Source organism: Bidens hawaiensis, unplaced genomic scaffold (genome assembly GCF_021521415.1).
Source record: "Bidens hawaiensis isolate Kalapana, Puna unplaced genomic scaffold, B.hawaiensis_p1.1 tig00023470_1, whole genome shotgun sequence".
Taxonomy (NCBI): domain Eukaryota; kingdom Viridiplantae; phylum Streptophyta; class Magnoliopsida; order Asterales; family Asteraceae; genus Bidens; species Bidens hawaiensis.
The window spans coordinates 147,817-166,699 of NW_027493691.1; the positions used below are offsets into that span (position 1 = coordinate 147,817).

At 38.7% G+C, this 18,883-nt stretch overlaps 1 pseudogene; it reads left to right on the forward strand.

Annotated features, from left to right (window-relative positions):
• The first annotated feature begins 1,084 nt into the window (after positions 1-1,084).
• LOC143567655 (cysteine-rich receptor-like protein kinase 7) lies at positions 1,085-18,365 on the forward strand (annotated as a pseudogene).
• Positions 18,366-18,883: the final 518 nt, after the last annotated feature.

The following is an 18,883-nucleotide window of genomic DNA, read 5'->3' on the forward strand; positions in this document are numbered from 1 at the left end:
AAATATCCAGATTAATGCAATGCCAGAAAGGGAGAAAAGGTCATCTCGTTTGTTGATATCCTGTGGGTTTATCAGTTTGTCGTCGCTACCTACCTCTTTTAGAAAAGTTTATTTGGGCTAGCTCACTTGGTAGAGGGAAATACCTCTTGAAAGAGAGGTTTCAAAGCTAGGCAAGGAAGTAAATTTATTGGTGCAAGAATATTTGTCGTTCCGAAAAAAGAAGAAAAAAGGAAAAGGAAGGTCAAACATGGAAAGACCAAATAATCAGATGTGGCCTAAACATGTATACATTGCACTCCCATTGAAATTTTTGAAAGTTCGAGGTGTCCTAGAATATGAAGATTGAAATTAAGTTATACCATTTGTTGCAAAATATAAAGGTATAAATGCATTATACGATTTTCACGTGTCTTAACATATTGCTTTGAAAGTTAAAAACACAGAAAAATCACTAATAGATAGAATATATCAGGGAGTCGCACATGATTAGGTTTATTTGCACAACCAGTTAAATATAGAGCTTGTATTATGTAAATAATATATTATTACTATCACTATAGATAAGACAATATTGTGTTGCTTTGATTATTGTTCTAGTTGTACATCAATTTTCTTAATGGAACGCCATAATTTTTTTTAACTGGAACTATCCATGATATCTAGTAAGCCTTTCGATCATGATATCTAGTAAGCCTTTCGATCTGAGACGGAATGTCAACCGTTCATACTAACTTTGACTGTGAGAAAATCCCCGTGAGTCATGTTTCAAACATGAGACCATGAAGATCTCAAGCCATAACCATCACTCTCATGCCCTTGGGACTGAAATGATAGTTGCAAAAACAATGTCATGGATGGTTTAACATTTCTAAAACATTTGTGCCAAAATAGGACTTAATTTGGGATGATTATTGATCATACATTAATAAATCACAACACTCTGAAAGTCTGAACATAATTTTTTTTTCCTGCATGACTTTCTCTTGACTCGGTCAATATATACACGTTATAAGAATCCTTTTGATATTAAGCTCTTCTAAGTTCTAACTTCCCTAACATAATCCTCCCATATCAAAAACAAGTCATGTCCATATTCGTAGGAAAACTACTCTTATGGTTCCCTTTAATCAATTACATCATCCTAGCGCAATCGAATTTCATTAATTACAATCCTTGCGAAAACACCGAAAACTATACCCTCAACGATATGTACCAAAGGAATCTAGACGCCACCCTCTCCGCCCTCCCCAGCACCAACTCGGGCTTAGGTTCTTCAACTTTTCCACCGGAGAAGGCAATGATGCAGTCCACTCTATAGCACTTTGTCGAGGCGACGTCGACCCAGATGCATGTAGTAGTTGTCTAAATGACTCCATTGTTAACTTGCAAAAACTCTGCCCTAATAAAAAGGAAGCAGTTGGAATGTATGACTACTGTTTGTTGCCATATTCCAACTATGCCTTATTAGTATACCCACAAAATAAAGACTATTTTTTTCAGTTTAATCCAAATATTACAAAGGATGTTGATGGGTTCAATGGTGCTTTGCGACCGTTAATGGATGAGCTCATAGGTGCTGCGGCAGCTGGAGGCCAGCTACTGAAGTTCGCCACGGGGTCCACTACTGGGCCGGGTTCCACTACGATTTATGGGCTTGTGTAGTGTGCTCCGTACTTAACGGCACAGCAGTGTCGTGAATGTTTGGAGGATGAAGCCGGTCGCATTTCGTTGAATGATAATGGGAAAATTGGAGGGAAGATAGTTCTAGCTACTTGCAATTTTAGGTTCGAGATAAATCCGTTTTATAACAAGGATACACTAGTTATTCCTCCACCACCATTTCCGCCTTCAGCACCAGGTATGAATATTGAATTCAAAATTATACTAATAAATTTATTTCTTAACCTATTCCTGGTTGATCATATAAGACAAGAAAATTTGTATCAAGTTGAAGTCCACAAGACTTCTTTCCTTCAATGAGAATCTTTAAATTAACTTAAACTTAGTAATGGTTCAACCACAATATATATAATAGAACTTATAAAACTTTGTACAAGCAAAACTTGTTCCCGGCCAGTCACTCAACTGCTAATTAGAACAACAAAACTGTGTTTTCCTTCAATCCTGAGATCACCGTAATAAATTGATGGTTAATTTTGAAATTCAATCATGATCGTTCAATAAATAATTAGCTATTAACATGACTTATAAAACGATATTTAATTTCATCGTTTAAAATCTTTTTATAACATAAAGTATGCGCACCAGGACTGTCTCCGAGGATTTAAATATATCAACCGAGCCGAAATAAAAGGGCATGTAGGCCTTAATGAGATTCGAAATATATAAGCTAATTTTTATAAACGACGATTAATGTCAATAAATATAACAAAAGTATAATATGAATGTAATATCCAAATTTTCGAAACCCTAAAACTTAATACGTATACGAGCTATTAATACTAAATTTATTAAAATTAATTTAGTTATTTTAATATATGCTCAATTTTTTAAAATTGTTTAAAGGATTTTAAATGATATGTTGAAATAAAAGTTAACGGTGAAGTATAACTAAAACAAAACTAAAAAGGGTGAGTATGTAAATAATATATTTAATTTTGAAACAAAGAGCAAGAGCTATTTGTACTACGTATCTACTTGTAATTTTAGGTTCGACCATTACCACTCCCGGACCAGCATTACCGTCTGCACCACCATATATGAACTAAAATTAGAGTGAACACCATTTTATTGAAAAATCAAATTACAAGACCCGAATATATTGTGTTAATGCAACTATGAAAAAATAGCTTTCATTTTTGTTGGATTGAAACTTTCTATATGAGTAAACTCTACCAAAACAAACCTCCTCACACAGTCACACACCACATCCATCCGTCCCGATAATACCAAAAACACACACACACCTGGGACTAGGACATGTAAAAAAAGGCAAGGGGTCGGATCAAATAAAAATATACGACAAGGGCTCGAATTCGATACAAAAAAAATTAACATCTTAAATGTGTAAATAACTAAAGTAATTATTATTGCTTTACATTTTTTTTAACTAAAGTGATTACAGTATATAAAATGAAGTAAAGTAATAATAACATCTTTGTTGAAAAGCTGTAGAACATTAACAATTATTCTAGTGAAGTAATTCGAAGTAATCATTTTGGAGATTTCCCATTTAATATAACCTATGTTTATATATGTAACATACGGCCTTTCGTATCACAAATATTGTCCGCTTTGTCTATGAATAGCTTACGCATTTGTTTTTGGTTGCTCATGTTGAGACTCCTTAGGAGGTCACCCATCATGCTATTACTCTCACCTGAGCACGTTTAAATGGGGAGCTCTCCTCTCATCCAGTACCATGAAGCCAAAACGTGTTGATGATTTAAGAGGCGGAACATTTACTTATGAACCAATGATGTCTCCTATCCACAGCTAATATGAGATTTGCCTAGGGTGTTACAATATATATATATATATATATATATATATATTCTAAGTAATATGGCTTAATATATTATCAACTTCTTAATTCTAATATTTCCAATGTTTTAAAAACCGATACGTACCGGCCGGTTAAACTGGATTTCGGTAAGGGAACCAGTGCCCGATATTTTTTGGCGGTTTGCTAGAATATCGTATCGCCGATTTTTTCAAAAATACCGGTTTAAACCGGATTGGCAAGTCGGTTTTAAAGCCTAGAGATTTTTGATATTTTTTTGCGGCCCATATTTTTTAAAAATGACTTTTAACCTAGCGGATAAAATTAAAATGACTAAATACAGTAAACAACGATTTGTTAATCAACCAGTTTTGTATTATGCAAATCTAAAGTTGGTTTATTTACATATTTTTTTATATACAAAATATAAACTTCCTATTTGACTCAATCATTGTTTATGTATGATGTTTGGATCATGTGATGTTACTAATGCACTTTAAAGTTGTTTTTAAGTTAGAGTTTATTTATATGCAAGGTTAAACTATTTAACCCGGTTGAACCTTTAGGTACATTACGGTTTAACCATATTTTAATCAATTCGATCCGAGTTAAATACCGATTTTAAAACATTGAATATTTCTATTGGCCTTTTCTTCCGCTGACTACCACTTTGGCACTTTGCCATTTTAATAATACATTCTGATCGTACCGTTACCAATTATATAAAAGAAAGTCAAATGCATTAGGAACACCAAAAAGAATATCAATAATACTTGTACGTATTATAAGAAAGAGTAAACTTCAGACCGGCCGCATGACATTCTCCTGACTCGGTCGACAGTTTTTGAGTGTTTTTAAACACTATTAAACTCTTTTAACTCCCCGACCATATCCACAATAAACCATGTCCTTATTCCTAGAAAAACTGCTCTTCTGGTTCCCTTTGATTTACATATATTTAACCAATAAGACCGTCATCCTAGCGCAACCCAGTTATGTTAACTATACTTGCGAAAATGCCGAAAACTATACCGTCAATGGTTTGTACCATAGGAACCTTGAAGCGACCCTCTCCGCCCTACCCACAACCAACTCGGGCTTCGGTTTCTTTAACTTTTCCACGGGAGAAAGCAACAATACCCTCTACTCTATCGGACTTTGTCGAGGCGACGCCAACCTAGATGTGTGTAGAAGTTGCCTGAATGACTCCATTGCTAAATTACGAAAAGTATGCCCAAATCAAAAGGAAGCACTAGGACTATACGATTACTGTTTGTTGCAATACTCCAACCGTGCTTTATTGGTGTACCCACAACCAAAAGATTATTTCTATCAGCTTAATCCGCGGTTAGCAACGGATATTGATGGCTTCATTGGTGCTCTACGATCATTTTTGAAAGAGCTTATAGGTGCTGCGGCGGCTGGAGGTTCGCTACTAAAGTTCGCCTCTGGGTCAACAGCTGGGCCGAATTCCACTACGATTTATGGTCTTGTCCAGTGTTCTCCGTACTTAACGGAGCAGCAGTGTCGTGAATGTGTGGCGGATGAAGTCGGGCGCATATCGTTTAATGATAATGGGAAGATTGGAGGGAAAATTGTTCTGCCTACGTGCTATTTTAGGTTCGAGATACGTCCATTTTTTGACCGTAGTACTCGATCTTGCCACTCCCGGACCACAGTTACCTTCTTCATCACCAGGTATGAATTAAAATTAGAGTGACCGCCATGCTTATTCAAAAATAAAATTATAAGACCCGAAAATTTGTTTTAATGCAACTATGAAAATTAATATTATTTTTTTGTTGGATTGAAACTTTCTATATGAGTGAACTCTACTCATCATTAGAATAATACACATCATGGTCATCGTATGGGTATGTAAGAAAAGGCAACGGGTAGGATCTGTTATAAATAAAATTAACTTACTAAACGTATTAATAACTAGAGTAATTCTTATTATTCTACACTTTTGAACTCCATTAATTACACTACAAAAAATGAATTAGAATAATAATAATAATTACTCTTGTTTAAAAATGGCAGAATATTAATAGTTACTCTAGTTATTTGTATGTTTAGCACGCTAAGTCTATTTGTATTTGATCCAAACACTACACGACAAAATAGATTGCTAGCCTAATTTGTTGACAAGCCCGCTTTTTCAACACGTTCTCTTTCGTTACCTCAAGAGAAACACTACATGAACTATGATTTCAAGAAATTTTGTTGTTTTCATATGAAAATTAATATTTCGAACCAATGTCCTCCATTGTTGCTATTTTTACCAACAGACTTCTCACCAGTGAACTTCTTGTTTTTCAGGAATAAAGAAAAACACTACACGAAATTTGATAATTGTAGCTGCTCTTGTTGTGGCACTCATCGTTTCTGTAATAATTTCTTTGGTGTGTATCTTCATGAGATTGAGAAAGAAGACTAAGCACACTCCATCTCCGAGGATTCAATGTAAGGTCGCTATCCTCCAAATTTCATGACATGTCACTTTATTGTGTGTTTTTTTTAATGACATATTCTCTTTGTCTATATATACTAGCTGAAACTATTGATATCGGGGTTATTGAATCTTTACAACACAATTTTAGAACAATCAAAGTTGCAACAAATAATTTTTCCGATGAAAATAAGCTTGGAGTAGGAGGATTTGGGGTTGTTTACAAGGTAGACAAGTTTATCTTGCTATTTGCCTAAGCCAAAAGTTAAAAAATTCTTCTTATCATCTATCGTATGATATGCAGGGTAAGCTTGCAGATGGTCGTGAAGTAGCGGTAAAGAGGTTAGCAAAGAATTTTGGACAAGGTGATCTAGAATTCAAGAATGAGGTTTTGCTAGTTGCAAAGCTTCAACATCGTAATTTGGTTAGGCTACTTGGTTTTAGTATAGAGAGAAGTGAGCGACTTCTCATATATGAGTAACTACCAAATGGTAGTCTTGATAAACTTTTATTTGGTAAGTTCCTGGCATTTGTTTGCTTGTTTTTTTTCTTTTTTTTTAAATTCCACATGCTAATAGTCAAAAAGAAAAAAAAGAAAAAAAAAGCCATGCATTACAAAGTTTCGTGGTTGTATATTGTAATTTAGAAAAATAAAATAAAGAAGGAAAAAACCAATATAGATTCTTACGTTCCATTAAGAAGTCCTTTTTGAAAATCATAAATAACATCATCAAATTCCTAGAAAGGATTTAAGAGACAATGAGCAATCTAACATACTAGTCCCACAACTTCATGGTGATGTTTGTAGATCCGACTGAACATACACTTCTTAATTGGGAAAAGTGATACAACATCATCAAAGGTGTTGCAAAAGGACTCTTATATCTTCATGAAGATTCACGTCTAAGGATAATTCATCGTGACTTGAAAGCTAGTAATGTGTTATTAGATGAAAACATGAATGCTAAAATTGCAGATTTTGGCATGGCAAGATTATTTAAACCTGAGGAAACACAAGGCAACACACGACGAGTCGTTGGAACATAGTATGCTTCCTTTCTTTAAATATTTTTTCATCATGACAATATTACTGCAATTTATTTAGTTGTTCATTGTGACAACTAGTTGCTATAGTAGAAGACTTATGCTTGCACGTTTAGAGCATTTCTAGCGGTTTCTTTATAATTATGTGAGAGAGTTCTCTAACTTTTTTGTAGAGGGTTATAAGTGTGTTTTGAGTGAAGAAAAGAGAAAAAAGATTGAAGATATGAGTAAATTTAGAGGAATACTATTCATCATCTATTTATTTTTTAATATATTTGAAAGTGGTTGTGAGTGAGGATAGAGAAAAGATAAATGATAAAGATATAATAAATTATTATTTAATTGTATATAAGAGAGAAAATGTAGTGCTTTTTAGTGTAATTATAGAGATAGAGATAAAGAAGCTGTTAGGAATGCTCTTAGAGCATTCCCAACCCGTTCCACATCTCTATAATTACACTAAAAAACACTAGATTTCTCTTTACTGTTAAATTAAATAATACTTTTTATACCTTTATAATTCCAGTTTTCTCTCTCTACTCCATAATTTACAAAAAAATCATTACCTTTTTCCCAAATTTACAAAAAATCACTACATTTTCTCTCTTCACCTCATAATTTACAAAAAAATCATTACCTTTTCCTCAAATTTACAAAAAATCATTAGCTTTTCTCTTTCCACCCTATAATTTACACTCACAACCACTCATAACCCCATCATATAATTTACAAACTCTTTTCACATAATTTTAAGGGATGAGTTGGGAATACCACTCATGTAACACCCCGACCAAAGGCGGATTATACATCGGGGCGCCACATATTGTTTCATTACTCGTGACACTATTGGGTGTCAATATTTAATAAATATATTCATTCACGCATGCGCAACGTATACATAAGATATAAATAAACCAACATAAATCAATATATTATAAATCAAAATATTCGAACAGCAATAACTTGTCTTGATACATTTTAATCTAGGTCCAAAATAAAGAACTTCCTACGTGTCCTCGAACTCCAAAACAGCTACTGCAAACCTGAACATGTGTTAAAATAAACGTCAAACACTTGCGTGTTGGTGAGAAATCAAGTTTAATAGATAATAATAGATAACAATAAATCTGCGCGCAACATGTGTATGTCTGGTTTTCAACAAGGGTGTAATCTGATCGGGACCAACTCTAAGATTCATAGACTGCCAGTGCTCACAATTGAGCTCACAAACAAGACAAACTGTGCATGTGTAAACAAAAGAGAAAATCATAAACGATAGTTCTCCCGTGTTCATCTAATGGTACCATGAGAACTGCGGAATAGACCGACAAGACGGTTAATGATCCACACATACAAATAAACAACCAAGTCTACGTCCTCAACACATGGGATACTGCGCGACTAAAGTTCATAAACAAGTTTAAGACTCTAAGTTTGTATGAACACATGAACATCCCAAAACATTAAAAGCAAAAAGGGATTAGGTACGAGATTACTCACTTGATAAACGATGCGGTGTAAGATAAAGCAAGAACCAACTTTAAACAAGCACAAGTTAACCTATAAATAAGATTATTGTTTTAATGATTGGTTTTAAGTCTTGATTATAAGTTAGCATAATTAATAAGTAAATTATTATATATAATATATATATATTACCGGAAGAGCAGGACAGAACAGGGAGGAAGACGGAGGCAGAGAGGGAGGCGGCAGAGAGAGCAAGGAAAACAGGAGAGATTAAGTGTTTTGTGTGCGTAGTGTTAGGAAAAATAATACTATTATTTATAGGGAAACCCTAGGGAACACAATCCCTAGAAAAGGGGAAAAGATCTCAAAAAGCAAAAGATTCCAAAAGCAAAAGATATCAAAAGATATGGCAGCAAGGAAAAAGAGAAAAAGGCTGACAGGGAACAGTAAAAAGGCATGGGCAGTTCAGAAAAAGGTACTGGTCAAGCATGGCAAAAGCAGATCTCAAAAGATTATGTCAGTCACTTTATCTGCCAACCAATGGGGTTGGTGCGCATGCTGCGCCGAAAGTAACTTTTCAGACATAAAGCAGATTAGGTCAACAGCTCAAAAGATAAGACATCACAAAAGCAAACGGCTAGATTAAACAGAAGAAAAGACTCAAGACATAGCGCGAGAAGGCTGACACAGAAGGTCAAGAGAGCGCGAGCGCGAAGGCAGACAGAACTAACCTTAACGCGTCGCGGAAAGAACTACATTTCTAAGCGCGCCGCGGGAAGAATCACATTTCTTAGCGCGCCGCGGGAGGAACTAAAATTCCTAGCGCGCCGCGGGAAGAACTATAATTCTTCGCGCGTCGAGGGATGAACTACGATTCTTAGCGCGCTGCGAGAAGAACTACAAATCCTTAGCGCGTCGCGGGAAGAACTACCGTTCTTAGCGCGCTGCGAGAAGAATTACAATTCTTAGCGCGCTGCGAGAAGAGTTCGTCTCGCGTATCGCTGAAACAGGTGGTCTTCACGCAGGATTCCTTGTAAGGGGTCTGGCGCGTGGAGCTGCGCAGACAACCTTAGGCGGGAAGGAACAAAGGACAAGCAAAGAGTTAGAAGAAAAAGAGGGAAACAAGGCGTAAGGGCGGGACGGCGACAAGAGGGAAAAGAAGGCGGAAAGAGAGAAGGAGAGGGACGGGACGGCGGAAAGAAAGAGAGAGAAAGAGGCGGGAAGGAAAAGTATATTATTATTATTAAAAGTAAAATATAGGTATAAATAAATATTAAATCATAAAAGAAAGAGATCGGGTCAGAGAAACGGGTACCTGGGTCGGGTCGGATCGGGGCAGATGTCACAGTCTCCCCTACTTTAAGAAATTTCGTCCCGAAATTTATCTCGAAGTAGGTTGCGCAGAGAACAGGTGCGGGTACTTGATCTTCATTTGATCTTCCCTTTCCCATGTAAACTCGGCTCCGCGCTTGGACTCCCATCGAACTTTCACGATAGGGATACGACTGCGCTTGGTTTGCTTTACCTCGCGATCCATAATCTCAACAGGCTTCTCAACGAAATGCATAGTTTCATCAACTTGAACTTCATCAAGTGGAATGTGAAGGTTCTCGTCAGCTAAACACTTCTTGAGATTGGATACATGGAACGTTGGATGCACATTACTGAGAGCGGGTGGCAGGTCAAGTCTGTAGGCAACTTTTCCCACACGCGCGAGAATCTTGAATGGTCCAACATATCGAGGAGCAAGCTTACCTTTCTTCCCAAAGCGGACAACACCTTTCCAAGGCGACACTTTGAGGAGAACAAGATCACCAACTTGAAATTCGAGAGGCTTCCGCCTACGATCTGCGTAACTCTTCTGTCGGCTTCTGGCAGTCAGCAGATGATCACGGATCTTGGCGATTTTATCGGTTGTCTCTTGAACAAGTTCGGGTCCTGTGATTTGAGTTTCACCCACTTCGCTCCAACAAATCGGGGAGCGGCACTTACGACCGTAAAGTGCTTCAAATGGGGCCATACCGATACTGGAATGATAGCTGTTATTATAAGAGAACTCGATCAAAGGCAGGTGCGAATCCCAATTACCTCCAAAATCAAGAACACTAGATCGGAGCATATCCTCAAGAGTTTGAATAGTTCGCTCAGACTGACCGTCAGTCTGAGGATGATATGCCGTACTCATGTCCAAGCGAGTTCCTAGCGCAGATTGGAGAGATTTCCAAAAGCGAGATATAAAACGGCCATCGCGATCGGATATGATGCTCAAAGGAGTACCATGGCGGCAGACAATTTCCTTGACATAAAGCTGCGCGAGTTGCTCAACACGGTAGTTTTCACGAATGGGCAGAAAGTGAGCAGACTTAGTCAACCGATCCACTATTACCCAAATGCTATCATGTTTGCTTGCTGTCAAAGGTAACTTGGTAATAAAGTCCATCGCTACACATTCCCATTTCCACGTAGGAATTTCTGGTTGTTCGAGCAAACCAGATGGGCGTTGGTGTTCAGCTTTTACTTTAGAACAAGTCAGGCATCTAGCTACGAACACAGCAATATCCTTTTTCATACCGGGCCACCAATAAGTAATGCGCAAATCCTTGTACATCTTATCAGCGCCAGGATGAACGGAATATCGAGATTTGTGCGCTTCACACAGGATATCAGCGCGAAGATTCTCATCAAAGGGAATCCAGATGCGATTAAGATAGCAGAGAATTCCACTCAGATTAGGGACAAAGTGCGCTTCCGCGCCACACGCTAACTCGGCGCGAAGGTTACCATTACTGATGGATGCGCGCTGCGCGTCACGAATACGCGATTCAAGGTTGCTTTGAATCGGCGCAAAGTGAAGATGCGTGCGCGGCAAAATACAGTTAAGCTGGCAGGGTTTTCGGCTGAGCGCATCGGCTACCACATTAGCCTTACCAGGATGATACCGGATCTCACAATCGTAATCGCTGATGAGTTCGTTCCATCGGCGTTGCCTCATGTTAAGTTCCTTTTGATCAAAGATATGCTGAAGGCTTTTATGGTCAGTGTAGAGGATACACTTAGTACCATAAAGGTAGTGTCTCCAGATCTTCAAGGCAAAAACAACTGCGCCTAGTTCGAGGTCGTGAGTTGTATAATTCTTTTCATGAACCTTAAGTTGCCTTGATGCGTAAGCGATAACCTTGCCTCGTTGCATAAGAACACAACCGAGACCTTGGTTGGATGCATCGCAATACACGACAAAATCTTCATTACCCTCAGGTAGCGCAAGAACAGGAGCTTCACACAACAATTGCTTGAGCGATAGAAAGGCTTCTTCTTGCTTCGAGCCCCAAATATACGGTTTACCTTTGTGCGTTAGAGCTGTTAAAGGCAAAGCGATCTTCGAGAAGTTCGAAATGAAGCGCCGGTAATAACCAGCTAAGCCCAAAAAGGAACGGATCTCGGAAAGAGAGGATGGCGTAATCCAGTTCTTGATTGCTTCAATTTTGGATGGGTCGACATGAATACCCATCTTGTTAACAACATGGCCAAGAAACTGTATTTCATCAGACCAGAATTCACACTTGGAAAGCTTAGCATAGAGCTGCTCGGTTCGAAGCTTTTGCAACACCAACCGGAGATGTTGCTCATGCTCGGCCTTGGTCTTAGAATACACCAGAACATCATCGATAAACACAATCACGAATTTATCCAAGAAAGGCCTACACACCCGATTCATTAGATCCATGAAAACGGCGGGTGCGTTGGTTAAACCGAATGACATGACCAAGAATTCAAAATGGCCATAACGAGTTCGAAAAGCAGTCTTTGGAACATCTTCATCGCGGATGCGCAACTGGTGATAGCCAGAGCGGAGATCAATCTTGGAAAAACAAGAGGCACCTTGGAGTTGATCAAAGAGGTTGTCAATGCGCGGTAAGGGATACCGGTTTTTAATAGTGAGTTTGTTCAACTCGCGGTAATCAATACACATGCGAAACGATCCATCTTTCTTCTTAACGAACAACACCGGAGCACCCCAGGGCGAAGAGCTAGGGCGAATGAATCCTTTAGCTGTCAACTCTTGAAGTTGGCTTGCCAATTCTTGCATCTCAGCGGGTGCAAGACGATAAGGAGATTTAGCTACGGGGGAAGCACCAGGGACAAGATCAATACGGAACTCGACTTCACGAGCGGGAGGGATACCAGGAAGATCATCAGGAAAAACTTCAGGAAAATCACGCACAACAGGGATATCGCGAAGCTTCTTCTTTTCTTCAGCAGGTTTGACCACATGGGCTAAGAATGCAATACACCTTTTCCGCATGAGCCTTCGGGCTTCGGCGCAAGACATAAGTTTAAGACCGCGGGAGGGTTTTTCGCCGTAGATATGAAGATCACCATTTTCCCGAGGTATGCGAATCATCTTCTTGGCGCAAATAACTTCGGCGCGATTCTTCGAAAGCCAGTCCATACCAATAATAACATCAAAGCTTCCAAGAGGCATGGGGATGAGATCGATTAGAAAATCGTTTTCGTTAAGGTTAAGCGTGCAATCTTTAATCACTGAGTTAATTAAAACAGTTTCACCGTTAGCCAATTCAACTGAAAAATCTTCTTTTAAATCGCTGCGCGGTCGCGCAAGCTTCTGCTCGAGGGCGCGAGAGATAAAACTTCGATCGGCGCCAGTATCAAAAAGTACAGAAGCATAAAATCCGTTAAGCAAAAATGTACCATTAACTACGTCATTATTCGCTTGCGCTTGGTGCGCGGTTATGTTAAAAGCTCGTCCGCGTGTCACTTGGTTCGAAACCTGGTTCACCGGTTTCGCTTGCGTGATTTGCACTTGTAGTCTCGGGCACGCGTTCCGGAAATGACTGGGATCACCGCAGTTAAAGCACGATCTGGGTCGTGGGTTTTGGTAGGTTGGTTGAGGGTTTTGCGGGTAGACTGGTGGTGTTGGCGCAATTGGATTGGCGGGAAGGACTCTACAGTTTTCTGCAAGGTGACCAGCGCGGCCACATCGGGTACAAAGTCGACATGGGACTTGAGGTGGGTGGTGGAGTCTACAGGTTGGGCAAAAGGGGTGGTTTCCTGTGTAAGGTTTCTTAGTTGGCGGGGCAGGGAGTGCTGGATTGGTTAAGGCATAGTTGTGGACTACAGGAGGTGTTGGGTAGGCTGACAGAGGGTTAGGCGCGTAAACTGGAGGTTGGTAGATGGGTTGCTGGACTATGGGCGGGTTGGTAAGCGCGTAAGCATGTCTGCGCCTACGTTTCGGGTTGTTATGGTGTGAGGGTTCAGGTTTGGTTTCTGTTGGTTCAGGGACAGTCTTGGTGGGTTTGGTCTTCTCAGTTCCTCGCAGGAACATGGTTCCTGCTCTGACATGGTTGTCGCTGAGTACAGCGGCCAACTCGATGGCGTCAGAGAGGGTTACTGGGTTTCTGGCCCATACAGAATCTTGAATTTCCATGGGGAGACCCCCAAGGAATTTCTCTATGGCTCGGCGGGAAGGGGTAACAAGGTGAGGGACAAGCAGGCTTAGTTCATGGAAGCGCGTCGCGTACTCGCGCGCTTCACCACTGTACTGCTTAAGATTCCAAAATTCCTCCTCCAGGCGCTTAACTTCGTTGGGAGGGCAGAATTCTCGCGTAAGAATTTCCTTGAATTCCTCCCATGTCATGCTAGAAGCAGCCTCTGCGCCACGCGCATGAGCTACTCCATTCCACCATGTAAGCGCTCTGGATTCCAGGACACTGGAAGCATATAGGGTTCGTCTGTCTGAGGGGCATTGGGTATGGAGGAAAGTGTTTTCTATTTTCTCAAGCCACTGGAGCATCACAGTGGCTCCTTCAAGACCTGTGAACTTTGGAGGGTTACCCGCATTGAAGGATTTTATGTTGTAACCGGAGGTGTTGGTATTGTTTTGGCTCAAAGCTTGGGCTATTGCGGCGGCCATTTCCTGGGAACGTTGCTGTCTACGCATGCGCGAGGCTTCTCTTCTCTGAAATCGGCGAGATAGCGGAGGCATTCTATAAAATTTTTAATTTTAGTTAATATCTTGGTTTTAGCACAAAGTATAACCTCGAAAAGCTTGGTTTTACGGAGTCAGTTACTGTCAAAAGTTAAAGTAAAATAAATGACCCTAAATGCAGACTTAATAAAGGTAACAAATTCGAATCAAGAATCGACAATTCATGTATCACCATGACTTTCCGAATTCTAAATTTAAAATGACGAGCAAACGAGTATTGGAGATTGACGATTCATGTATCACCATGACTTTTCAATCTTCAATATAAAATACACAAGAAAATGAGTATTGGAGGTTGACAATTCATGTATCACCATGACTTTTCAAGTCTCCAACCTCAGAACATAATCGTAAATGGAAATTGAAAATCAACTATTCATGTATCACCATGACTTTTCGGATTTTCAAACCCAACAAACGAATATGTAAGAAAAATCAATAAAAATCGAAATTCAACAAAAAAATCGAAATATCGCGAAATAAAATCATATACTGCGCAAGCGCGAGCATATTCATAAATAACGAGTAATTAACAATAAGCGCGCAAACATGAGATTTCTCTCATGCGCGAGAAGGGACTCTTAGGTATTCTAGGCCGTTACGTCTAACCACCTATCCTAAAGTCAACGAGCTCTGATACCAATCTGTAACACCCCGACCAAAGGCGGATTATACATCGGGGCGCCACATATTGTTTCATTACTCGTGACACTATTGGGTGTCAATATTTAATAAATATATTCATTCACGCATGCGCAACGTATACATAAGATATAAATAAACCAACATAAATCAATATATTATAAATCAAAATATTCGAACAGCAATAACTTGTCTTGATACATTTTAATCTAGGTCCAAAATAAAGAACTTCCTACGTGTCCTCGAACTCCAAAACAGCTACTGCAAACCTGAACATGTGTTAAAATAAACGTCAAACACTTGCGTGTTGGTGAGAAATCAAGTTTAATAGATAATAATAGATAACAATAAATCTGCGCGCAACATGTGTATGTCTGGTTTTCAACAAGGGTGTAATCTGATCGGGACCAACTCTAAGATTCATAGACTGCCAGTGCTCACAATTGAGCTCACAAACAAGACAAACTGTGCATGTGTAAACAAAAGAGAAAATCATAAACGATAGTTCTCCCGTGTTCATCTAATGGTACCATGAGAACTGCGGAATAGACCGACAAGACGGTTAATGATCCACACATACAAATAAACAGCCAAGTCTACGTCCTCAACACATGGGATACTGCGCGACTAAAGTTCATAAACAAGTTTAAGACTCTAAGTTTGTATGAACACATGAACATCCCAAAACATTAAAAGCAAAAAGGGATTAGGTACGAGATTACTCACTTGATAAACGATGCGGTGTAAGATAAAGCAAGAACCAACTTTAAACAAGCACAAGTTAACCTATAAATAAGATTATTGTTTTAATGATTGGTTTTAAGTCTTAATTATAAGTTAGCATAATTAATAAGTAAATTATTATATATAATATATATATATTACCGGAAGAGCAGGACAGAACAGGGAGGAAGACGGAGGCAGAGAGGGAGGCGGCAGAGAGAGCAAGGAAAACAGGAGAGATTAAGTGTTTTGTGTGCGTAGTGTTAGGAAAAATAATACTATTATTTATAGGGAAACCCTAGGGAACACAATCCCTAGAAAAGGGGAAAAGATCTCAAAAAGCAAAAGATTCCAAAAGCAAAAGATATCAAAAGATATGGCAGCAAGGAAAAAGAGAAAAAGGCTGACAGGGAACAGTAAAAAGGCATGGGCAGTTCAGAAAAAGGTACTGGTCAAGCATGGCAAAAGCAGATCTCAAAAGATTATGTCAGTCACTTTATCTGCCAACCAATGGGGTTGGTGCGCATGCTGCGCCGAAAGTAACTTTTCAGACATAAAGCAGATTAGGTCAACAGCTCAAAAGATAAGACATCACAAAAGCAAACGGCTAGATTAAACAGAAGAAAAGACTCAAGACATAGCGCGAGAAGGCTGACACAGAAGGTCAAGAGAGCGCGAGCGCGAAGGCAGACAGAACTAACCTTAACGCGTCGCGGAAAGAACTACATTTCTAAGCGCGCCGCGGGAAGAATCACATTTCTTAGCGCGCCGCGGGAGGAACTAAAATTCCTAGCGCGCCGCGGGAAGAACTATAATTCTTCGCGTGTCGAGGGATGAACTACGATTCTTAGCGCGCTGCGAGAAGAACTACAAATCCTTAGCGCGTCGCGGGAAGAACTACCGTTCTTAGCGCGCTGCGAGAAGAATTACAATTCTTAGCGCGCTGCGAGAAGAGTTCGTCTCGCGTATCGCTGAAACAGGTGGTCTTCACGCAGGATTCCTTGTAAGGGGTCTGGCGCGTGGAGCTGCGCAGACAACCTTAGGCGGGAAGGAACAAAGGACAAGCAAAGAGTTAGAAGAAAAAGAGGGAAACAAGGCGTAAGGGCGGGACGGCGACAAGAGGGAAAAGAAGGCGGAAAGAGAGAAGGAGAGGGACGGGACGGCGGAAAGAAAGAGAGAGAAAGAGGCGGGAAGGAAAAGTATATTATTATTATTAAAAGTAAAATATAGGTATAAATAAATATTAAATCATAAAAGAAAGAGATCGGGTCAGAGAAACGGGTACCTGGGTCGGGTCGGATCGGGGCAGATGTCACAACTCATAACCCCATCATATAATTTATAAACTCTCCTCACATAATTTTAGGGGATGGGTTGGGAATGCTCTTAGAGCATTCTCATCCGGTTCCTCAAAATTTTGTGAGAGGAGTTTGTAAATTATAGGGTGGGGTTGTGAGTGGTTGTGAGTGTAAATTATAGAACGGAGAGAGAAAATGTAATGATTTTTTGTAAATTTGAGAAAAAGGTAGTGATTTTTTGTAGATTATATGGTGAAGAGAGAAAACTGTAAAAAAAATATTATTTAATTAAAAAAAATATATAGTATAATTATAGAGATGAAGATGGATGATTGGTTGAGAATGCTCTAGTCCCTTTAATTTAGGATGGAACAATTGACTTTTGGAATTTGTTACGGTAGAAAATTCGGTTTGTTTTGATGTCATCTTTGCATATTTAGTCCCTTGACTTTTGGATATTGCAATTTTTTGTGACTTTTAATATTTGTTTGCCATAACTAAAAGAACTTTTGTAAACAACTTTCCAACATACTATCCAATGCCCTATGAAAACGGACAACCACCCAAGAACAGCGTAGCACACCTGAAAAACATTTAGTTCCATACATGGTAAACTTTTCTAATATTTTGACTTTTGATCTATATAGTGGTTACATGGCACCGGAATATATTAAACACGGTAAATTCTTGGAGAAGTCAGACGTCTATAGCTTCGGAGTGTTGGTACTAGAGATGGTAACATGTCAAAAGAATCAGTCTTTTCAGAATGAAGACAACACATAATTTCTTCTTTGCTTTGTAAGTATCCAACTACATACTTCTAGCAACTCTAAATTATCTATGTGTGTGCATGAAATGTTTGTTTAATTTGTTAGAAACTATACCTTGAAAATTCAGTTTTCATTCAAATGTATGCATCTTGAACAAAAGCTTTCTATTTCCTCCCAGGCATGGGAAAGTTGGAGAAATGGGGCGGGGGCAAATATGATAGATCCGACATTAAGGACAAGATCATGTTCATTACGTGACATCATTAGAAGTATTCATATTGGGCTCTTATGCGTTCAGGAAAATATCATTGATAGACCAACCATGGCAATGGTAGTTCTAATGCTTAATAGCTTGTCCATCACGCTACCTGCACCTTCAAAACCTGGATTTTATAATATACGAACTAACATATCAGAAGCAAGGCAAAGATCATCTCAATTTTCAGCAAATGATGCTACAATATCTGATATATTTCCTAGATAGCTGTGTTGAAAGCTAGTACATTGTTGAATTGTTTTTGTGAAAGTTTCTTGTATTATATCATAAAGGGGTGGTGTGTGTTATTTCTCCATTGGCTTTGCCTTGTTTGAAAATTTAGAAATTGATCGCCTGTATATTCTGTAGAATTCAAAGTAAACATTGTCTATGTTGAAGATTTTCCCATTAATATGACGTTTTAATCTTAATCTTAAATATATATACACGAAACCTTCTTAAATTCTTTCAAACCACCAGATTGTTTTATTTGTAAATGAATGCTTCTTATACATTTGACCCGAATTCACGGATATGGGTCTCACCAAACCCAGATAGCTGACGGATTATAACATCTCATTATATTAAAAATTAATCTAAAAAATATTTGATATGAAAATCCTATAAATAAGGATATACTAAAAATTAGTATCCAATTTTTTTTTTAAAAAAATATTATTTATTATTAAGAAACAATTTTATAATAAAAAAAGGGTAATAGGTTTCACTAAACCTAGATAGCTTTAAACCGGGTTATAATA